Consider the following 25,462-nt stretch of genomic DNA (forward strand, 5'->3'; position numbering starts at 1 on the left):
ACAGCTCTATTGTAAAAGAATGCTTGCAGTTTGCATAATCTGGTTAAAATCGTATAAATCTAAACTTTTACAGCACTTGAAGATCCAATCATCCCTAAGGCGTATGTCATGCATGAGAGTAAGATTTGGCGGGTGTTTGATATGCTAAACACAAGACTGGACCAGTATACTAGATTTTTTACAACTCGATCAAGTTGCACTTACCTCAGCAGGGGCTCCAGTGTGGAACATAATGACATCATGTCCTACAACCAAATGAGCGTCCGACTATCACTTTGCATGCTGAATCCATTAAAAATGCAGTTCTGTTTTGTCACGTTATGAACCATATAAATATCAGCTGTGTGTTGAAGATCATACTGGAGATGTAACCATTTAAAAGATGAGTGAATTCTCCAGGCTGCCACCTCAGATTGTTTTTCTGGTGAGAGCGGTTTCCTGTAGATAATTCATGATTCATGAATCAGTTGTTCCTCTTCCATTGCATAAATGAACAGAAAAGGTGTGTCTGACAAAATTTCAGCTCCAGTTAGAGGACCTTTGGTCAGCTTAAAGGCTCTCTAAGTCTTCCTAAGCTTGAAAAGTTTTTGTCACATACAGCAAACATCTCCTCACGATCCGCTAGCTACATGTCCTCTGAATATGCTGTGAAAAAGTCCAGTCTCTGTAGGCACCCCAGGCTGCATGTGACAAAAACTTTTCAAGCTTAGGAAGGACTTAGAGAGCCTTTAAAATCCAAAATGTTGCCATTTTGGTGCAGTTTTAATTTTCTTGAGGGACCAATTCTGCCATGTCTCATTTTCTCACCCCAAAAAACACATGAAGCTACTAGTAAACAGACACAACATGTACTACTCTTTCCTCTCCCACCTCTACTGAAATTTGATTTTCATGTTGCCGGAGTTCGGCTCAATGCCTGTCAGACATTTGTGGCTCCACTAGTCTGTTTACAAACATAATATGTTAATCATGTTGTCATATAGCTCATGACGAATGCAATACCAGTTGGATTTAGCGCCGTGACGCCGTCGGCACAGGTTGCTGATTTAGACCACGTTTTAATTTGCCAGAACTTGTCATAATGACAAATGCTGGTTCAGCTGGTTTGCATAAAATCAAAGTGCTTGAATCTTGTACACGGGACCAGACTGGCAAAACAGGAATCGACCCAATAATAACATATTATGACAGAATTTTACAACCCTGACTCTCAAAGCATAATGCAACCTCTGCCCAGAAGTTGCTTTTTAGGCATATGCGCCAGGGGAGCAGTTCTCTTTGGACTGAAGGTGCACCATCTTGGGGTCCGGTATCTAGTTCTTATGAGACATCTATCTGTTGAGCTAGCCTCCACTTCCTATATTGCACTTTAAATTTACTCTAGCTGAGAGGAGCCAATCGAATTGCTTAGCTTTAACTTATCTGTCTGCCTTTGTTTTACTGTTGTTGATGTAGCAGATTCAGTGGTGCATAGGAAATGTGTTTACAAGCTAAGTCTAGCTCTGCTGGGGCAGCTCAAATTAGTGCGTGACTCGATCAGTGTGGTTGTGGCCAAACAGATTGATAAATGTGTGTTCGAGGAAAGAATAACTTTCCTGTCTCTAAGACAGTCCCAGTGTTGGTGTTACTGGGTTAGCATTGTGGATAAACAGATTGATTTGAGTAACCCAAGCTGTCTCTCCCTCCTAATGTGTGTCCCCAGGCCCCTACCAACTGCTGCCTGACTCATTATTTAATAAAAAGGACTGTGTTTTCGCCACACTTACCGTCTCACTCTGTGTCTCTGCCACAAAGCAAGAAGAGAGCGTAGCAGGCAGTGTGCCAAAGCAATCATTTTTCTTGGTGGATTACATTGAAGATCAATAGCTCCTTTAAAGTAACTAATGTGAAGATGCTGTATAATTCTCTTATTTTTTAATTTATTCATAAACAAAAAGGATACATTGGAAATAGTGTGCTATTTGTGTTAGCCCGTTAGCTTTTGTGGATCACACTGCATTTGGCAAACATGTTGTTTTTCTTTGTCCGTGTTTCTTTTTTTTTAATACACTTATTTTCTTATTTAAAGCAAACATGTCACAATTTCATGATAGCTTAATTATAGGCATTTTCAGTATTTAGAAATTAATCAATGTGCCAGCTGCACTACCTTGCATAAAAAAGTCAGCCTCCTACACACCATGTTAGCAAACATGACACATTGAATTCCAGTGAGAGAGGGCAGCCCAGTCTCTCTCCAAAGTCGTCGAAATCTGGTGCTTGGGCAGTGACTTGTGGGGTCAGACACCATCGAAAATTGAGGCGTCCTTCAACGTCGGCATGATACGCAGCCGGTTGCCGTTATATTTTAACACCCATGGTACCTTACATATCATATGTGGACGTGGAAAGTCCATGAACAAACATGTCAATATGTGATGAGGTCGGAGTGAGAATGTGTTGGTCAGAGGTGTGTGTAGGTACGGCACTGTCCGTAGTACTCATGGATGTATCAAGAGAACGGGATACAGCATTGAACGTGGGGCCCCCTTCATTCTTGTCAGAGTTGCTCAGCTGCACATGAAGGCAAAATGGTTCAACTGCTGTGTATAAAATTACCTGGATGATCCAGGGATGATCAGCACTACTTCTCCACTGTGTGACCTATAGAGTAAGCGCACTAAAGGCTTAGGGCAGCCAAGCGTGGCAGAGCAGCTAAGAGCTGCCCAGACGGCTGCTTCGGGTTTAGCGTTCTACTAACTTGAATGGGGATGAAGTTTTAATCTTGCAGCTCTTCTAGACTTTGAAAATGTTATCAGACCAAATACACAATACAAGAGTCATTTCGCAGTGGTTGTGATGATCAAAAAATGTATCCACTGATCTACAGATGTCTCGTTTGCCATCTAAGCCAATGGGAAAAAGTCTTTTTGGACTGCAGGGCATCACGTGACAGTGCATGTTTGGCCACTATGAAAACTGGCTTCAGAGCCTGGCGTACTTCCTGGGGGCCTGGTAGTACTGAACGGGTGCAAAAAAGATTGATAAACAGACAACAGTCAGACAGAACACTGTCATTGAGTTGGGTTCCTCCTTGGCCGCAATCAGCTGATTTTAGGCACAGAGCTGTTTATAAGTTCAATTACAATTCCACTGTGAGCCTGGCAGTCGATTCAGGCTCCTGAGATCAAATTGTCAAATAGTCTATACATTGTTTCTAGAACAATTCTACATAGTTTACCTTTTAAAAGATAAGAACTGAAGCAGATTTCTAAAGCTAATAGCTAACTAGTCCATACCCATTGAGTGCACAGTTGCCCACATACAGTTTCACATGGTGTGTGTTTGGGATACAGGTCACAGGAAATTGCAGATGAAATAGTCAACTGAACCCATTAAGAAGAGCAATGTGCAGAGTTTTTGTGAATTTGATACGATTGCTTTATTGAAAGTACAGTAGTACCATTGCCAATAGTGGGATAGTTAGTTAGTGGGCTAAAACTGTACATTAGTAGTGCAGGTAGCACATTGAAAGGCAGATAGTTAAAGTGTTATATGTTGTATTGACTTAAAAGTGGGCGCACTGGTAGAATGACGGACTGACTGACTGACTGACAGAATGGCACACTGACAGTTTCCGTGATTATGTACAGCATACCATACCATGACTTAGTCATACCAAAAATTCGGGGGGAAAAAAACAAACATTGGTCCACAGGAGGAGCCACAGCGATCAGTCGCATTTTAGCCAGTTTTAAGCATTTTTTTGTTGTTATAGCGCCACCCAGTTGCCAATTAGAGTTAAATTTCTCCAGTCACCTTGAGGCGTCCTGTTCTACATATCTACCAAGTTTAGTAAAAATCGATGTGGCGGTTAGGCCTAGATAAGAAATGAGCTCTCTAGCGCCCCCATTTTGTTTGATGGGGTCAATAATGGAGGGGTCCCCTCAGATTATGTGTGGTCATATGCCTACAAAGTTGCGTGGTGATGGGTGAAACCCTTGAGATGTTATACACCTTTATGTGATGAGCCACGCCCTCCGCAATATTCGTTGCCTTATAGAAGCTCAGTTTCAGTAAGTTTTCCAACTTTTGCCAAGAGGGAACTTTAGATATTGGTCCCTAGATTATGTTCACCCAGTTTCATGCAGATCGCTCAAACTTCCTAGGAAGAGATCGATTTGAAGTGTTTTTCAAAAAATTCAAAATGGTGGAAATCTATATAACCGGAAGTTATGGGTTCTTGAGGCAAATGTGTTCCTCATGAGGAGAGGCATCTCTGTGCAAAGTTTCATGTCTCTACGACATACGGGGCATGAGATATGCCCATTCAAAGTTTGCAATTTCAGTCGGTTGCTATAGCGCCCCCCTTTGGCCAGTTGATGTAATATTGCTTCATTCACATCCTCCCATGACCCTCTACCACTGTGCCAAATTTCACATGGATTGAACAAGTCAGTGAGGAGAAAAACATGGAACAGAGACACACACAGACACAGACAGAGTTTTCATCATTATATATTAAGATGTGGCACTCATATCTAATTGGACAGTATCCTTCCTTACAACACAAAACCACTTTTGATGTACCCATAAGCCTTGAAGTCATTTTGGTTTGGTTTCTGCTCCTCTTCTGCATGCACATCTCACTGATGACGTTGTCTGGAAACCCATCTATAGCAGTCTAGTTAGCCACATTTGAGTAACTCTTTATTTTTACATTTAGAGGCATGCTTAAGTTGCTACAAACCATATTAAAGTAATCAAAAAGGATCCCTGAGCGATTGTTGTTGAAGTTCTGCCTAAAGCTGTAATTACCCAAGTGCTGCTAATTCTCAAAGTCCCCCAATCCAGCTTTAACGGTTCAGCTGGACCCCAGTCACACATCGAGTGCTGGAAAAACCCCGGCTTGCAGGATGAATAAATAAGGCATTTGCTGTTCATTCTCTTTGTGAGGGAGCACTTAGCTGCACGGAAATGAACCTATCAGAACTCTAAACCTCAGCTCGGCTTTAAGCTGAACACGGTGACAATTTTCTTGCACATGTATGCACACGCGCCGAAACTTGTGTATCTACACACAATCACACATAGCCACAGCTACTCTCTTCCCAGCCAATTTAACTCACACAAAGCTGAATTAACTAGTAATCCCTGTTTTCTCCCTGGGGCTGTCTTCACTTTACACTTGTCTCAGTGAATCATTGGAGGCGTGCCTTCTCTTTCCACGGCTCCATTTATATCGGAGGCCCAGAAACAAATGTTGCACATTCAGTCGCCGCTGACACGTTTGTATTTTTACCTTATTTGGAGCTGCTATCGTAGTAAAATCACTTTGCCTGGCTTGTCTAAAACCAAAATGATTTAATGGAACTGTTTGATGCAACATGTAAAGCATCCCCCAGACTTCCACAATGCATGGCAACACAACATAAGTGGGTATGCTTGAAGGTAAGCTAAAAGGGACTATGGGTAATTTCTGCTTGAAAATTGGTTTCCAAGTAGTTTTCTCCCATTGCTAGAATAAGAGAGAAGGGTTTTCTCACATCCTGTAATTGTGACCTGAAAAATATCAGTTGTGAGAGTCAGTTGTGCAGAATATACATGATAGAATAAAAGCAGGACGAGTGCGTTCACATGGAACTCAAGTGTCCATATTGCATGAAGGATGCAAGGACAGAAAGGCTTATTATCAATCTGTGTCACGCTCTCAGACATAATGTCAAGTTTTCTTTCACTTCAATGACTCTCCAGTCAATCAGCAGGCGAGGGAGCATGAGCCGAGCCCGGAGGCTGCACTGTATCTGTGCATCCAAACAGTTCATACTGAACAGGCCTCAGCTCGCCTGCTGTCATGCTGAGAATAGCTCCCAATGCTCATCCCCATCTTGTGTTCACATTTTTTTTTTTGCCATCACCCAGCTATTAATCACAACCTTGTGCTGAAGCAATGTAAGCAACTTGTAGATTAAGCTGGAAATGAATGCAGCCATATACATCTGCTTTGCATGTAGAAGCCTTGTAATTCATTGTGCTTGGTCTGGGCTTTTGTGCAGTGAGTATGCAAAACGATAAGAACCTCCAGGGATCTTTGAGCTTTCAGCGCAGTGCTAATTTTGGCAGAGATGTTCTTTTCAGTTTTGTCTCGCTTATTTACAGATTCGCTAGGTTTCAGATTTCATTCCAATTAGACGAGTTGTTAATCGTACAATAAAGTGCATTAGCTGTAATAAAATGATTTGTCAGTAATCATTTCTTTCCACAGAGATTTGCCATGTCCTTTGCTCTGATTTAGTTGTGTTGAGTAAAACTTTTTAACCTGTGTGTGGGGGTGACATGACTGAAGCGTGTGGGCAGAAAACTTTTGACTTGTGCATTAGTGTTGACATGACCTCAAAGCTGCAGACAAACACACAAAAGTTTCCCAGCATAATGACTTGTATTAATTTCCGAATGCTGTAAGAACTGAGAATTATATAACTAGGTTTCTCTCCATGCCAGTGTTTTCTTGGTGACATCTTGGTTTCTGGAAGGCGAGACAGGAACAATATCGGACTAGATTTCTTCCAGTAGGAAAACATGATTGGAATTGGTTTGCATTTGTTTGGTTACTGAACAACGAATCTTAAAACCAACAAAATATCAACATCATCTATCAGTATTCCACTTCAAATATACATTGGCATTCGACACAAAATTTTGGTCACTCAACATCACAAACATTCAACCAAATATCAACATCTAATGCCTTTGGTGGCCAGCTGGGTAGTCCCATGGATCCACTTACTTTTCTTCAAGCCCTCTCCTTTTTTGTTGTGCGTCTGGATGGTACTGATGTCACTGCTGCCGCTAAGCTCATTCACATGATCATCATCAATCATATGTATATGTATTGCATTAACTCTTCCGGTTAAGGCCCCCTCAGACACAGCACGGTTTGAGCTGTGCTGCCAGTGGTTTCAGCGTGAGCTCACCAAGCACTGCGCTTGCGCTCAAAGGTTAGTTTTACAGTCAGCATTACAGTCAGTTGCCTCCATTGAGCAAAGTGAAACTTCATAAAAACGTATTTGCATTCAACAATGAGACAGGAACATCTAGTGGTCTTTCCGTCATCAGCATCGATGCAGAACTCGCTCAGATGCTGTCGTATAATGACCTCACTAGCGGCATTGCAGCCAGGTAATGCAGACGTGCCTCTGTGGAGCTTCCTGCACCTGCTGAAATATACTGTCTCTGCAGAATTGTAAAGGTTTGTGACTTTTCTTCTTTTTTAGGTGACTAATGGGACAGTTCTCTTTTTCTTAAAATTACAATCATGGTGGGGCGTCAGTAGGGTAGTGGATAGTGCCGAAACATTTGAAACATTTCAACTTGCACAGACGTGTTTTCATGTAGCTTGGCGCGAATTCACATCTGATCATGTCTGTTTCTGTCTTTGCATTGACTTCGACTGTGTATGTAAGTAAAGGGTGACTCGTCACGCATGCCTGACTTTACACTGAGGAAAGCCCAACATGGACTGAAACATTTGCACTTTTGCACTCTATGCATTTCTGCACATCTCTCCACTGTCTGTACAGCCTCAGTATGTCCATAGAAGCATTTAAAATATCAGACTTTAGTCAGAATCTCTTTGGTTCTCTGTGTGGGAGTCCTCCCTTGGAGCACTTTTCTTTTACCCTGACTTCGCGCCACAGAAGAAGACTACATGTTTCGTCTCAACACACCGTAAGAGTGCATGACAAGTGTTTGGGGTATGATCTCTGTATTTTTCCAAAATCTTGGCTATGTGCCTGCTTTCATAGAGTTTTCATTCACAGATTTTTCATCTAATTCTGTTAAATACAAATTACATTTTCAGAATGTAGGCATGAATGGCAATCTTAGCTTTTATCCTTGCTACCATACCGTAACAACATACGATTCATATGACAAGACAGCATTTTCTGGTTGGTCCAAATGTCTCATGTGCTTCCAACACACTCACCTTTATTAGTGATTGATTGGCTGAGATATATATATATGTGGATGCATAGGATTGGTCACATGCATGTATTTTTTATTTTTTATACTTTTTCAATTTCAAATGAACCTATTAAAATGATGTGTGCAATATGTTTCTTGATGACCCTGATGAAGGCCACAAGCCGAAACGCGTCGGTCAATAAAGTTTCTTTCCATACCACAAGTGTTGCTGGAGCTCTTTTGACATTCTTCAGTGTTTCCTCACTCTCCATGCACCTTGTGAATCGGTGAAGTTGTGCCAGAAACCACTTTTTACCTCAAGACAGCATTTTCCGACATGATGTTGATGCAGTCCAATGTGTGAGAGGATCCCTGACATGAAAACAACCCCTGCACTACACCGCGAGTGATCTAACAACATCAGACTGTTAACAGTTGTCTCTCCGTCTCTGCGGGGACCGAGACGGCTGCAGTCCCACCTTTGAAGACTGCTTGCAGAAACTAATTAGAACGAACATAGATCTCATTGGTGGTGGCAAGGGTCGACCACTTTACAGGACTGATCAGATTTTCCGGCCTGCTGGAAATTCTCGCTGCACACAGACAAATCTTATTGCGCTTATTGTTTGTTTTCAGTTTGCGGTGACAGTGCTGTCACATTAGAGCAAAACCTTTGGGATTTAAAGAGGACACAGTAGTTGAAACCACTTTTTTTTTGTTTACAGAGCATTTGCATTCAAATCTGAAATATTTTGACACACATACAAATAAATACAAATTCAAATCCGCATCAGTAAAAAGGGGGTTTTCATGTTAGCTCATTGTCTGTGAGCGCCTGCTGGACACTCCATGTTTTGTTCTTCCTCAGGCTGAGCTCAATGAAAAATATTCATGGCTGCTGACAAGTCCCTGTGTGTGGGCTCTGCTTCTCACAGTTTTCACCATGGAAACCGCAGATGGTTGGAATTAAAATGACAATGGCTGATATTATAATCCAAATGGTCCTTGTTGTTGTGGTTAGAGAAGCCTGATGACGATGTGCACTCCTGCATGATGACTGCGCTTGCTCCTGCTAAAAACCCAAATGAACCACTTGACTCGGTGCCCTGCTTATATTTACGCGTCCTCTTTTTCTTTTTTTTGGCCATCTTTTCCGAGCTGCCTATTCCTGCTTCAGCAGCAGCTGCAGCAGAGGCTTCAAATAGTGAGTTTGCAATTAAAATGTCACCCGGTCAAACCTGGTTTGGAATATCCAGCTGAGGGTGAGTAAAGGAGACACACTGTGCCCTCACCCAACAGTTACTGTCAAGCTCTGGCCAATAGTACAAGACTGTGGCAGTACTACAGTAGGTAGATTCGAGTCTGTCTAGTTGTAACACTTTCCTCCCACGCAACTTCTCCCACCTGGTTATTTCTGTCAGTCTACATGCTGGAGAATCCTCAGAGAATCATAGATGTGTGTGATTCGGTTAGGATCATGAATGCTTTTTGTCTCCACTGAAAGTGTCCTTAGAAAAGATGATAAAGGAAGGCACAGACAAAATTATATATCATCATCACACTAAAATAACTTGCAAGCACTTTAGATTACAGCCTGTAAATTATTGTGTAATTATGCAGTGTATACGTGGCTTTAATAAAATACTAGGTACTTGTCAGGGAAGAAGCAAAAGGTTAGGGAATCAGGGAACAAATTGGAATGAAATTACACTGTTTTTTAATTACTGAGTACTTATTTATTGATTAGAGGGTACCGTAGTATTATTAATAGCAAGGCAGGGGGTGAAAAATAAAAAATAAAAATTAAATTATATGTGTCTTTTTTAAAATTATGATATCTGCAAAAATAAGTTCTTATTATTAAAAACCTATTCTTTTAATATTTTGTTTTATTTATTTATTTATTTATTTATTTATTTGTTTGTTTTAATATAATTTTTCCTGGTAGGGAACAGTCAAGTCTCAAAGGTGGGAGGGGTGGTGGAGGGGTCAAACAAACATGGACTTTCAACCAGGAGACTGTATTATGTCAAGTCAAGTCAACGTAAAGAGCAGAGTACTTCACATAGGTATTTTACATAACTACACAAAGTAAAAAGAAAAAAAAAGTTACTTATACCCAGTTTGAGTAATTTCAATAGAAACCACAATCGTTTCCTAAACTTAACTAAGTATTTTTTGTTCTTTAAACCCAACCCACATGGGCGGATTATGAGACAATGGGCCTCTGGGCACAAATTTGCAAAAGGTCCCACCCCCTCTCCTATACTGAAGCCAGACAAGTCTGATCTCATTCAGAAGTCTTTGAAATCTGGTGCTTGGGCAGTGACTTGCGGCGTCAGACACCAACGAAAGAAGGTGTTCTTTAACGACGGCATGATACACACTCGCTTGCTGTTATAATTCAATGGCGCCTGGCGACATCAGGGGATATGGGCTGTAAAAGGACAAGAGTTAAGAAGGCTAAAGTCTAAGTGGGGCAAGTGGGTGGGGGTGGTGGATGGGTCCAACAAACACCAACTTTCACCCAAGAGAGTGGTGTTTGTGTCCTGTAAGATTCGAAAGCCAAACCCTGTTCTTCTTTCCAAAACCTAACCATGTGCTTTTGTTGCCTAAACCCAACCACGTGTGTTTGCGGTTGAAGGAAAAAAAAGGTCAATTAGTGGTGTTGACACGTTGTCCCAGAATATCAACAACCAACAGGGTACCTTGCACATTGTATGTGGACGTGGAAACCAAACATCAGTATGTGACGAGGTCAGAGTGAGAATGCGTTGGTCAGACACACAGACTTTGTGGTGGTTTTGCCTCTTTTCTCTTTTTCTGCTAATTTTCTGTCTCTTTGGGTTTGTTTTGCCCATTCTGTAGTCATGATGTGTCTCCTCCTGGTTAGTTCCTCTTAATCTAAGTGGCATTTTGCAGGTAAATGTCAGTGGGGCCCTTGATGTTTTGAGCCCCTGAACCCATGCCCACTAGGCCTGTTCAGTAATCCATCCATGCTGTCCAGGTGTTGTTGTTTTTTTTTATTTTTTTTATTCCTTCCCTAACCCTAACCAAACTGCAACCATTTCACAGCGTTAACCATGTTAGCAATGTATTCAAAACTGGCTATTGGCATGCTCTCTATCCAACTCTTTCCAGACATTTTGGAGCCCTTTGCAAGAATGTGCAAAAAAGGTCTGAGCGAAAATGTCAGCGCATTTGATCTTGCTCATCAAATATTAAAGAAACCTCAACTTTAAGCTTAAGTTTTCTCCCTTATTCAAATCATGTCTGTGTGTCATGGATTGTTTTCTGTCTTAACTTTTTTTAAAGTTGAGCCAAGTTTTCCACAACTTGTACCTAGTCATCCATTACCTCAGTATTTATACTTAGGTACAGATACTGTATGAGGTGACACACGGGGCAAACAGCATCCCCACTGTGAAACACGATGTGGATTTGTGCTCTTATCAGACTATTTCTTCGACATTCTTAAAATCCACCATTGAGAACTCCAGGCATCGTGAGGTTTCAGATCAAAATCTGGCTGCTTCTGACAGGAGGCTAACTCTGGCTCATAGGGTTGGATCTTCCAGCCAGACAACAATAACCCCCAACTCCACACAAACATGGTTCATCAACTGCACAGTCCAAGCTTTGCTGTGGACATGCCAGTTCCCTGACCTACACCTCATGCAAGGGCCTAGGGATTTTGTGTGGGGCCGTTGCAGTGTGATCTCTCACCTTGTCAGAACTGATGCTTAGTTCAGTTTTTGTGCTCTCAGACGAATGGTATCACATAGAAAACTTTCCTTTCTTCCTCATGTTGCAGAGCATACACAGTTGATGATTTCTGACTGACTGCAACATTTTTAAATATTATTTCAAAAACATCTCTTTGAGGTGGGGAATGTTGATGGACGATTGAATGCCAGGGTGCGTTTTTAAATGTATCCACCGCAGCCTTGCTGCTTTGCTGTTGTTCATTGGTGTAATCTGTCCACACAGTAGTTGTGTTAACCGAAAACCTCTGACCAGCCCAACTCGGCTCTCCCGTGGCTCTTTCCCAGTGTCATGACCTGCCATGTTTTGTTGTGTTGTGCTGGAAGAACGCATGAATAAAACTGTAGTGAGAGAAAAGGACTGGTTCTGGTTTGTGGAAATACCAAGCAGCAAGCAGTTCCTCTAATGGTCACTAGAGGCTGCCACCAAGTGCGAGTCAATCCCCAAAGACACCCATATTAGAATGCCCAATTTTACAGTAGAAATAAACATGTTTACAGGTACAAAAACGATTTTGGTCTGGATTTTGCATAATTAAGGACGTGGCCAATTTTAGTGTCAAGTGGGTGTGTCTGTTGACATGGTGACAACGCTGGTTAGGGAACATAACCACTGCAAACCCCAGATTCACAGGCTTAAATGTTGCTATTTCAGTTCATGAAAGTTAATGTTTTGGTTGCCTATAAAGTTCGTGTTCAGCTTTTGGTTGTACCATAAGACCCTCTAAGGAGTTAAATGTTCAGTTTTTCCAGCAAGTACATTTTGTTCTCTTGGTTTTAAGCCTGTTTTTCGTGAGCAAAATTGTCATAGTTACCCATAGCTGCTGACCAAGCTAGCAGCTAGTATTAGGGATATCTCCCATACATACATTAAGAGACCTGGGTACAGCACTGGAGGCAGGACTGTGTTCATACCTATGGATGTCGCTTAGTGGCGCATGAAGCCAAAAAAGCTCTATTTTGGTCAGTGCTGCTTCCACATCCACTGGCTGAGCCAACTACATCTGGTTTTGCATTCTGCTAACTTGAATGGGGATAATACGATTCAATCTTGTGGCCCTTCTAGACTTTCCAAATGTTATAGTACCAAATCAATTAAATCCTGATATTTAAACTAAACCTTTCATGGGGGTTGTGATGCTCAAAAGAATGTATCCACTGATTTACATATGTCTCTTTCCCATTGTAAGTCTATTGGGAAAAGCCTTTTAGGGCCCAATGGCGTCATGTGATGCACCCTGGAAATTGCAGTACCATTGATTGGCCACTACAAAAATTGGCTTCATAGCCTGGCGCACTTCCTGGGGGCCTGATATCTCCACCCTCTTACCCAAATTTGGTCACGTTTTGCTCCAAAAATCCAAAATGGCAACGGCCAAAATGCCAACCTTAAGGCTTCAAAATACGAATCCATTAACCACTAGGTGACATCACGGTGACTACCTCCAATTATTTTATGCAGTCTATGGGAAATACTTATTACGTAAAGTGAAAATTTTAGGGTACCAAGAGAAGTTCCTTTTTTCAGCTAAATCCTGGTTGACAGTGTGGGCATTATATATTTGCTCCTATGTTAATTTTAATGATTCAGTTTTAATGATCATTCATGATATTTTTTCTATATGACACTATTTGCAGCAACAGCGGCCTGGAGTTATTAAGAGCATATGTGAATAAATCAGTCACTACTAATTAACTCAACACTTTTTTTCAAATGATTCCACTGAGCTGTAAGGTCTTTTTCTATAAATAAGCTATGTGATAATACATGTTTAATATTGATTTGATACATATCCAAGTATTGCACGTAAAGAAAATAATTTAATTTTATCATATTATATGTTTCTTATTAAAGCAGCTCTTCTTGGCTGTTTAAAGGTCAAATCATATCTGTTATGTACATAGATATAGACATTAAACTGCACTTTTTTCAGTTGTGGGGTCCTTTATGGCTGTGAAGTTGTTCTGTGGTACAACAGGCAAATGTGCGAAAGGGCACAGCTCACTGTGGAGCATGCACTCCAGCTTCATTGGATTTGGGACAAAGGATTTAAGCACCCAGCGTTATCTTCAAACCTCCTCAAGGTTGTGCCACAAACCCTGTCAGGGCCACATTCTGGTTCTTTACACAACATGACCCACTGCGCCACTGCTGCATAATACATCACCTCCTTGACACCAAACGGGAGAGACACCATTGCAGCTTACATCTTCCGACTTGAGAAAGACAGGTCTTTGAAGCTCCACTGCGTGTTAACTCCACAGAGTGTCAGGAGCATCGCGACCTGACATTGCCTCTGAAATAAATAAAAAAATATATAGGACTTTGAATGCACAGCAGCACTCGGAGGGCCAGACTGTCTGTCTAAAGATAAATTTGCTGCTGGGATGGAGGGAGAGAGGGAAAAAAGTTTATCTCAAACACAGTGCTGTACGCGATGACAGGTAAATAATGATGTGTTGTTATCAGTACAAGGCCAAAAAAGACCCCTGTTTTCTCCCAACCTGACAATTTAGTGTCCTTGTTATGTGCAACAAATAGTGGAGGTACAAAATCAGGCGAGCTCTCATTTCCTGGGCTGCTGTCACTGGGAAGCAAACAGGATGCCTGTCCTTTTGTGTAAAACACAAGGGGGGGACATATGACCCTGCATGCTAAGCTCTGCTATTGTTTTGCTTAAAATCAAAGTTTAGTGTATCAGATTCATTTGCCAAAAAGCAGTTGAAAGGTAGAACAAGTAATGACTGAAGTATTGCGTGATTAAGATTAAATTATTTGTATTTAAATGTCATCACTCTCAAACCTGCCACTGACCGCCAGGCTAACTGCCTCTGTCGTCTCTATCTCAGTGAAACGGTTGACTGAAGTTGACAGCAATTATGTGCTCATTTGACAAAAAAAAAACCCTTAATCAAATGTGCTATTGATTTGAGGTCAGCCTGAAATTAGGGGCAGGATCAAATAAACAGAGTTTACTTCCAGAGCTTCAAATTGCAATCAGGTCGCTTTGTCAGTGCTCTCATGGAGAGAGAGAGAGAGGGAAAAAAAACATTCGCAGCATTTCAGTCGTATTCACCTTTGTGATCAATAATGAAAATGTTATTCTTGTGTCTGGCAGTCTAGGGTTGAAATGCGAGAGAACATGTAATTAAAGCTCTCACTAAATGACAGAACAAAAGAAAAAAGAGATTGTGTCGCACAAAACGCTGTCATTAAGCCCTTTAAGTGTCTGTTCCCTTTGTGACAGATTAATTCCATTCTCCAACAAAAAAAAAGACTCGAATGGCTGCAAATTGGATGCTCGAACGATAAAAAAAAAATGGAATTCCAAAGTTTGTTATTTTTATAAATGGATGCTCACAGTAAAGTGTGCTGCCATCATAGGGTGTATTTACATTGTGCAAGAGTACTGAACTGGAATAAATATTTGTGGGCAAATCTATTTTTGGCATTCAGGGACAAAGATACCTTTTTCTTTCCATAATTCAAATAAATCAGAGAGTTGTGCTTAACAGTGCGTTGAGCCAGGTTTAACATTTTTTGCCTGGCAATAGCAGCTCCCAGGCACCGGTTCCATTGAAGTGAATTGTGGGTGTGAAGGGGGAACTCCACACATCAAAGTCTGTTTATGGGTGTTGGGGAGTACTACAGCGTATGTAAAAACTGTTGTATAAAGCCTTTTGTGGCTCCAGAGGGAGTTGCGCCAAGTCTGATAAACTGCCTCAAGTGATGTCACTTAAGTCAGCGTCAGTTTGGGCTGAAAATCTGGTGGTGCGGACTTGCAATAAAGCTAGTTGCAAGACCTTTGTAGCCTGCCCCTCGTCTCTGCTTGAGTGTGGCAGTTTGAGGATACATCAGTCACGACTAGCATAATACATTCAAATGTCCGATTGAACTGATGGTGGTTGAGCTGCATTGTGAGTAATGTAGGTTGCAAAGATTTCAACCTTTTGTAAACTGTCGATCATGAATATGTTACAGGAGTGCGATGTTAGGTAGAGTACTCTTTTAAGGGCCGATCGCATCAATGTTTAAAACAACAAAATTTACAATATAGGGCCTACATTGTTTTTATGGAATCTCCAAAATCTTTGGAATAGCTATCGGACTAAGTGATTCCATGTGAATCTTGTGCATTGAGCTAGATTTGGTGGATGTTTGACCCACACCAATACCGCTTTTATGATTCTCTAAGCCAGGGGTCAGCAACCTTTGCATCAAAAGAGACATTTTTGGCATGTTTGTGCTTTGTAATAAAGGTAACACAGCCTATTGGGTCTAATTTAGCTTTTCAGTATCACTAATAGTTCTAACAGAGCATTCATTAATATATTTTAGCACAAAATGGCTACTCTGCAGTGGGCTCTTTATGATTATTTTGTACTTAAACAGTGACATGTTGGCGGTGAAATAAAAAAAATCCGTCCTCTCACTATTGAGTTCTCTGTTTTCCTCTGCGACTCCTTCTTTTTTGGATTTGGAATCAATAGCTACCCTAGCGAGGAGAAATTCACATTGCTATTCAGGTTCACCAAAATTTCGGAGAAGACACCAGGTCATTGACAAATGACGCACACTTAAGTTGATGAAATGTTTTAAAAAATAACTGTTATTCATTTCCATATAAGTTTTTTTGGAAAAGCCCCACACAGACGCTGAAGCAGGGCTAAACAGAGGCATGTGGCTCCAGAGCTACAGGTTGCCTGCCCGTGCTTTAAGCATAAATGTAATCGCCCAAAGTGAAACTCAAACATTAGACTACAAACACTCTACACCACAGCTGCATGACTTCAACATTGCTGCCACAACAATCCTGTAAGTCTACATTTGGCCTAATGATGTTCTATTTACACACTTGTTAGCAAACCTCTTTTATAATATGTAAAAGCTTCAAATTTATTAGTTGGTATTTTCAGATGTATTTTATGTTGTAAAACAAAATGTGAAAATCTTTTAAGCTCTTGTTAACCACAGACCTTATCTCAGGCATCTTACGCAAAAAAACAACAACTAAAAAACCCATTGCTTCCAGAAGAGGGAACCAGTAGTGCTAAAATGCTAACTCATTTCACTGTTTTAGGATTCATTCCTGCAGCACTTCATGGCAAACTCTTTTTACAGTTGAGAATCCAAAATGGCAGAAGCTCTAAACTTCTCAACAAAAGAAACATGGCCGTGCCCCATTAGGCAACCAAGCTAATGAGCTGATTGACAGTTTGCTAGATCGCTCAGAGAGATATTGTGAACGGGATTTTGATTGACTAAAGCTTACATGTTACCAGCTGTCTAGCATGTTAGCCGCTAGCGAACATAGACAGAGACGGACAGAGCCTTCGGTCCATACTCGACGTTCGTAGATCATGAAGGTAGTGTAGTGTAGTTCAACCAAGCTACGCCCATAGGAGATGACTGTAGCCTATTCAAACTGACTTTATTTAACCAGTTTGGTCTCCTGAGGATATCTTTGAGACAGCACAATAAGTTGCTGTATATCTTATTGTGAAGTAACATGTCCAGTTGCCTATAGTACGCAGATAGCTCCGGACAGACTGTGGATGGTTCTCTCATTGAATGTGACTTCAAGTCAAGTATCTAGTGATAATAATCTTGATGCTCGCCCTGCGCACTTCTCCACCACCACAACACTGTGGACAACTCTCCTCTTGATTCATTCAGTCCGGTTTTGGGGGGTTTTTGCGTCGAAAACGTTCCTCCTGACTCACCAAAACTTTAAATTCGACAAGTGAGAACAACGGCGCTAATTTGAACAGATTTCCTGTCCGCTGCGTCGGAACAGAGTGGTGCTTGGCATGTGTGCTTCAAATGCAGGGGATTCAATAGCAGTGAGGCAACAAAGCGGCCTGCCGACAGACACACCATTAGCTCACACACACACACACACACACACACACACACACAGAAATCAATTACCTGCTGTTGCCTAAAACAGAGCTTGAGTAAGCAGAAGTGTAAAAATGTAAAGGTAATTAGCAAAAGGCGTTAAGTCGATTTGGGGCCTGGTGAGAGTGTTTGTGTGTGCATCAGTGCATATTTGTGTGGAAGTGTGTGTGCATTAGCTGTGTCAAACCACAGCCCAGGGTGCCGTTGTGTCTTATATATGCTGCCCCCACCAAACGTTATTGCCTGCCCCCAGCCTCTATACAGCAGGGAAGTCATATAGAATAGCCATTAAGGGAGCAGAAGCAGTTTCTATGTACATTACATGGCCAAAAGTAAGTGGACACCTGAACGTTACAGCTGTATGTGATTGTTGCACGTCTTTCCAGAACTATTGGCATTGATGTGCTGCTATAACAGCCTCTTCCTACCGGGAGGGCTTTACACAAGGTTTTGCTCCCATTCAGGAACAAGAGCATTTTGGCATTACACTAGACCTACTTTCTTGTATACCCAAATATGGCATTTAGATGCAATAACACAAAATTATGAACCAACTTTGACGCAGGAACAAACAGTGTCCAACTCTGGGCAAAGAAGAGCAGCTTTGACACGTGACAGGCCTTGTTAGATTATTATTTTCTCTGGAGGCCTTTTAGTAATTGAATTATTCAAGTTACTCAAGGAACCGTTTCAGCCTGAGTTGGAAACAACAATGGAATACAATAATTTATCAGATTTATCAAAAGTTATAATTTCGCTATTGACTATTTTTCTAATTGTATGAAAATGTATATTTGTGTTTTAAGGAAAGAAACAAAGGAAGTATGTGTAAAATAGATAGAGTTATGTACTTGGCCAAAAGTGTGTCGCCATCTGAGCAACCTATATGTGATAGTTTAACACAACTGTCCAAAACAATGGACATTAATATGTTGCCGGAACTTTCTTTTGCTGTTCAACCGCAACAGCATTCATGAGGTCTGTCGCTGATGTTGTAAAATGTTTCAATAAATCTTTTTCTTTTCAGCTATTCTCCTGTGGCCAGACATAGACAAAAAAAACAGTATCACTGTTTTTGAAACAGGAACAAAAAATGGTTTCATTTGACATAGGACAGGCCTTGTCAACCCATCACAGGCAAGTTGGTCAGAAATCTACCTGACCAAAATCAATTTTTACCAGCCCCGAGTCGAACTCCTTTATTTATTAGCAGTTACTAGATAACAGCAAAGCATTAAAATTAATTGTCTTGAAGGACAACACTGCCTTGCTTTCAAATTTGCAACACATAGTTTAGCAGAGTTTTGCCCACATCTTCTAACACCACCCAACTAAACTCCTGTTTCCAGGAGTGCCTGACTGGTGCTGTGCATGTGCAACTCAACATAATGAGAAGGAAGTGAGATGGTTCGATCTTTACTACTTCCATCATCAGCTCCAGAAAGAAAGAAATAAAGGTGTTAACTATTTTTTTTACCAGTTGCTAGATTTACAAGCCCAGCATGGCATTGTAGTTGCTTGGTGACATCTGTATTGTTGAGCTTTGCATTAATTCAGTCTAGAAATGGGACTTGAACGGAGGAAACCAGCTGATTTGTGAAAGTAATATAAAACATATAAGTAGGGCTGTACATGTTAGTCCGAAGCTTCATTTGAAAGCTGCTCAGTTGTTTGTTGTCTTTTCTTTTTTCACGTCTATTCATTGTGTTTCAACCTAGCATGTCTGCACAGTTGCAGATTAAGTTTAGGCTCCATTTTTTTTTTGTATTGTACTATTTGTAGAATTATCCCAGTGGTGGCTGTGTAGGAATGTTTCTGTATGGTGTGATCCAAACATTTTCAATAACTCCAGAGTATAGGGCTGCCCCTGACCAAGAATTTTCCTAGTCAACTGACCAGTTGTCGTCATTTAGGGTCATTAGTCGACTAGTCACCCACATGTTTACGATATTAATTTAATTATTAAATTATATATTTTGGGCGGGGCAACACAATGGTTTGAGTTGAAGGTGTGAGAAAGAATAGTATCAGTAACATTGTTAACACTGTGCTACATTACAGAGAAATATAAAACCATACTAATGACCCTCCATTAATATAGGCCTGTATTTTATCTACAAGTGCACGTCACACACTGAGCGAGCCGCCTGTTAATGACGCTGTGGGCTAATGGGCATGTAGCTGCTTCCATGTTTCAGATGATACGTCATGTTTGTAGTCGACCAATGAAGATGAGTTTACATATCACCTTGGGTTCGTCCTTCACCTTCTCAAAATGATCCCACACTTTGGAACAACATAGGTGGGGGGTCCTTTTAAAGCCACCTTATTGATAATTGCTGTCTTTGCTGCGCTTAAAAATATTAGAAAACGATACACTCGTTTCATTCAATGACTTGCCTCTGGTTTCTTCCAACGAACTGTTATCAGAGGAGTGTGTTTTCCTCCGACCAAATATTCTGCTTCAGTCCATATTTGTGGGCATTTAGCCTTTGCACAACATCATTTCACTGCAGTCAGAAAATGGCTTGATCTCCCACTTCCAGCACGCAATAGGAGGCATGCACCTGCATTAGTTTGTTCTTTTATGGGGAGTTCCTCATGCTGCTGTCTCAGCCAGGGCTCCTTTGAAAAAGAGATTTCGAATCTCAATGGGCCAATTCCTTGGTAAATTAAAGCTGAATAGAATAAATAAAATAAAATCAACGGGGCCGCGATGTAAAAGCACCATAAATTACATTTATATAACCATAATAAAATATCTATTTCTGGTCTAACACTGTTATAGTATTACTATTTATTCAAATTGAGGATTTTGTTTGATTTTTGTATTATTTTTTTGTGATGTGTCATAACAAATGATGACAGACATTCAAAGCTTCATTTTAAAACTACAACACAGGACATGAATTTGAAAATGATTAAATTTCTATCTATCTAAATCTCCACACTATATACATACTGCCTTGTTATCTGTTTGTCCGCCTGTCTGTCTCTGTCAGTCGTTCCTTCCCGCTCACAACGCTCAAGGTGAGTTCAGCCCTTCACAGCCCAGTGGGCTGCTAACATTTCCTACCCATTAGGATGGCTAGCTAAGCACACACACACACACACACACACACACACAGGCTCACAAAGACAGAGAAGAAAGGGGAAGGCGAGGCAAGCGCCAGGCGGAATGCAGGCAGGCCAGCCAAGGTTTTCCGGTACATGGGTCTCATCCCGCCACACGTCACCCTCAATTGTGGTTAAGGCCGGCGTGATCAGAGGCTCCCCGACACTCTCCTCTGTTGCTTCGGCACCCAAAGGCGAAGGAGGGGTAGAGAGCGAGAGATTGGGCGGAGGAGGAGAGGAGTGACGGAGGCGACAAGAAGGCGGCGGGTGAATAAGGAAGGAGGCGGGAAAGTGTGGCGTGTGGAGGTTGAGTTGAAAATAAGGAGGAAAGAGGGAAGGTGGAAAGAGATTGGTGGAGGAGTGTGTATGTGTGTGAGAGAGAGAGAAGGAGAGAGAAGGAGAAAGGAGGGGTGTGTTTGACGGAGCGGAGATATGTTGAAGGGAACATCAGCGCTGGTGCCCCATCCGCTGTTATTTCTGCTCCACTCTCCTGTCATTAGCCAGCATCACTGCTGCGGCAATTATCTTCACAACAGTGTGTGTGTGCGTGTGTGTGTGTGTGTGTGCATGTGTGTGTGTGTAAATTAATTAGGAGTGAGAAAATGAGGGATGGAGGGAAGGAGGAAAGGGAAGAGTGATCATTCTCCTCATCAAGCACTGACAAAATACAGAACGCACACACACTTGCGGCCCCTCTGGAGATGGTGTGTGTGTTTGTGTTCAATTCAATCAAGCTGCTAATTATTTGATGGGTTCGTTTACTGCATGTTTCCATATTTCTGTGTGTGTGTGTGTGTGTGTGTGTGTGTGTGTGTGTGTGTGTGTGTGTGTGCTTCTCTGAACCTCAGTGCCTCATGCTAGAGTCAGTCACGCAATCATATGTGTGAGTAGGTGTGTTTCTAAGTTTGTATGTGACTTTTTGTGACTCAGTCTGATTTGGATTGTGTGTATATGTGTGTGTGTGTGTGTGTGTGTGTGTGTGTGTGTGTAGTGCCAGACCCGGTCAAATAGCCTCCCTCAGTCTGCACTCATTCTTATTACTCTCTCTGCGTGTAGCTCCTTTCCTCTCCACCCCTACTATGTTCTTCTCCCACTCTGCGATAACAGTGTGTGTGTGTGTGTGTGTGTGTGTGTGTGTGCATGTGTGTGTGTTTGTGAGTGTGTCCCCATCAGTGTATGTGTGTGTTTAGGTAATGCTAGACTAAGCCGAGCAGTTTTGTTGCCCCAGTGTGGCCCGGTGATTCACCTTTTCTCCTCCAGGTTTCCACCTGGTCACTGGAGCGATGCGCTGATACGACCTGACACCTGTCTGCTTGGATGGCCAGCAACAGGCCTCACACACACACACATATACACACATCTACACACGCACCCATGCATAAACACACATTCACGCTGGAGCCCTCATTTGCACAGATACAGATGAAGGTGCGTTCATGCTTCTGCACAAGCTTGACGATAAAGGTAGATAAATGTACACACATAGGGACAAATGTATGTACATACACACAAAGGGATGACACACACACTTCCCTTTGCATCCATTCTCATGCGTAAATCACACAACACACACAAAATCCTGACGTTACTGCGCTCACAGTGCCTCGAAAGCTGACAAAACCCTCCTGTGTTCTGTAAAAGAGTCGCACAGTGATGTGTGTAAATATGTCAGAGTTTATCTGGAGCTGTTTTCATAAGGCAACAAGGCACAGTGATTCACTGCCAGCCAACTGCATTCATGCTACGCAACTCTGCGTGCTATAAAGAAGTATTTGAATCATGCGTATATAAACACCTCCGCCGCTGCAAATTGACGAGTCGTCTTTCTGAATTTTTATGGGGTTCCAAATAGTTTGGGGTTTGACTCATAAATATTCATAAATACCAAGTTTCCATGAAAATATATTACTGTCTCCTTCTGCTATAAAATAAAGTGACAAGCAGGTGAACGTGGGGATTCCATATGAGTTCAATTCAGCAGTTAAATACTCATCAGTCAGCAGGAGGAGACAAATCAAAATACTCAAAAGTGTGTTTAAAGTTTACTGTAAACACCAGCAACAACTGAGAGAGACTGTGGGGGAAATATATACACCTTTATTTCAACCAAACCAGAGTTTATGATTGTTGGATCAGTGGACTAACTAACTAGATGACCAACAAGACTAACTAAGACTTTGTTTTGTTGAGTTTCATTTAACTTCTTTCAGTTTGAATGAAGTGTTTTTTACGATGCGTTAACAAGGCAGTTAAGCTAGTCTTAGGTTGGGGAAAGAGAAAAACTTGAATTCAGAAGGTGCACGGTTGTATTTTTCTGTTTAATCGGGAAAATTGGTCCAATGATAAATCCTTTTTTGAAATGTTGTGAGGTTATATTGTATCTATGAAGGTATGAAAAGATAGATAGCACCTAAACCTAATGCTAACATCAGTATGCTAATATGTTGTTTACCATGTTTACCATCTTAATTTAGTGTGCTAGCATGCTAATGTTTGCTAAAAAAAAAAAAAAAAAAAAAAGGCTAAACACAAAGGACAATAGCAGCTGCTGAAAATATAATAGTTTTGCAGGTATTTAGTCATAAACAAAAGCTGGGGCCAAAATTTTATCGGAATGTTTATTCAAATATTTTTACCTAAATGAAAAGCTAACAGATGTTCGAGCCAATTAAAATTTGTTCTGTGGGGACTATAAATGTCTGCACCAAATGTAATGGCAATCCATCCTATAGTTGTTGAGATGTTTCACTCAAAACCACAAATAAATAGCCTAGTCAGTGGTTCACCCACTTTAGGAAACATCCTCTGGGAACCATGAATGCCTGTACCAAATAGTTGATGTTGAGATATTTCACAGGATGAGTGAAAACTTTGACCAGCTGGTGATGCTAGAAGAAACGTCTGGGGATCACTTAACTCTGTAAGATTCATCTTCAATCAATCAATCAATCAATCAATTTTATTTATAAAGCCCAATATCACAAATCACAATTTGCCTCACAGGGCTTTACAGCATACGACATCCCTCTGTCCTTTGGACCCTCACAGCGGATAAGGAAAAACTTATCTTTAGGGACCACGAGTAACCCTGCGTTCTCAGAGCACAGAGTTCTGGTGGGATAATATGGCACTATGAGCTCTCTAGGATATGATGGAACTTGACCATTTAGAGCTTTAGAAGTTAGCAGTAGGATTTTAAATTCAATTCTGGATTTTACAGGGAGCCAGTGCAGAGAAGCTAAAACAGGAGAAATATGATCTTGTTTCTTAGTTCCTGTTAGTACACGTGCTGCTGCATTCTGAATTAGCTGGAGAGTTTTCTGGGGACAATGAATATCTGTAGGAAATTTCATGGCAATCGGTGTAATACATGTTGAGATATTTCAGCCTGAACAAAGCAGTGGACTCACACACCGACAATGTCATGTTAGCATGGCTAAAAAAGTAATTGCCATTGAAGTGCCTCCTGCAACCTTATTAGCTCGTGTCTTTGACTAAGAGTTAATACAGTGGGGAGAATGGGCAAGATGCAAGCATGTGAGCAATAAAAGCAAATGCAGCGTGCGTAACTGTAGTCATCTCTTTTACGACACTCTCCTCTCAAGCTGGCATTATCATCATCACTGAGGACAATAGCAGCAAGTGCAATCACAAGCGGGCAAGGAGTCATTGCTGTGATACTTTAAATAGCACTGTCAAAGTGAATTTGTTGGCATTAGACGATTCGGAATGTAGGCCATGTCAATACGACTGTGTTCTCGGCTTTCATCATTTTTACCGGCTCTGTCAGATAAATTGCGGTACTTTTTTTTTTTTTTTTTTAAGCAGGATGAAATAAAGCGAAAAAAAGCATTATATAAAAAGAGAGACAGAAATGATTTTTTTTTGGTGTGATCTCCCTTGCACCCACTGTCTATCTGAAGTCATTCCACAGAGCTCAAGTTCCTCTTCAAAGCATGTGGGTGTATAGGAACATGTTGAAGGCCACGCTGCAGTGTACAGACTGCACATTTGACGACTGCATCATTAGACTGTAGCCTGAGTGTGTGTTAACACGCCGATAACAATCCATTTGTAGAATCTTGACGATGTTTTATTTATAACTGAACCACTTCATGAAGCCGCACATGTAAGCAAGTCATCAAAGATTCCAGTGAATGCATGATTTAACAAGGTGCAAGGGTTAATTAACAGCATCAGTGCGATCTCCTCAGCAAAGTTGGGATGACACCATTTATTAGCAATTATACTCACTTTTTCAGATGCTCACATCAGTGGGTAAATGCTCTATGTAACAATGCACACCTCCGCATAATAAAATATTAAATATGAATGATGTAATTAATTATAGCTAACACCTGTGGTGTGTTAACAAGCTATCTCCTGCAAAGTGTGTTTACAGACAATTATATTTTGGGAGGAATATTAATATTATTTTCAATGATAAATAAAAATATACTAAAGAAAGTAGGTCAGGTAAGGGTGGATGGCTGATCAGACCAGGGTTCACATCCTGCCTGTTTGTTAGCCTTAAGCTACTAAAACACTACTTGATTAAAGAGAGACTGTGTAACAATTGACAATTATGAAATGTAATATATTTGTCACTGAGATTAGCACTACAGCTATCGTTCGGTAACAAAATGCATCTAGAAAAAAAGAAGCGATTTAACCACTTTCTCTCCCTCATTCATGATGTCGGGTTCATGATTAGCATTCGGTTGAAATCCAAAATACT

The sequence above is a fragment of the Epinephelus fuscoguttatus genome, linkage group LG24 (genome assembly GCF_011397635.1).
Source record: "Epinephelus fuscoguttatus linkage group LG24, E.fuscoguttatus.final_Chr_v1".
In the NCBI taxonomy this organism is placed as follows: domain Eukaryota; kingdom Metazoa; phylum Chordata; class Actinopteri; order Perciformes; family Serranidae; genus Epinephelus; species Epinephelus fuscoguttatus.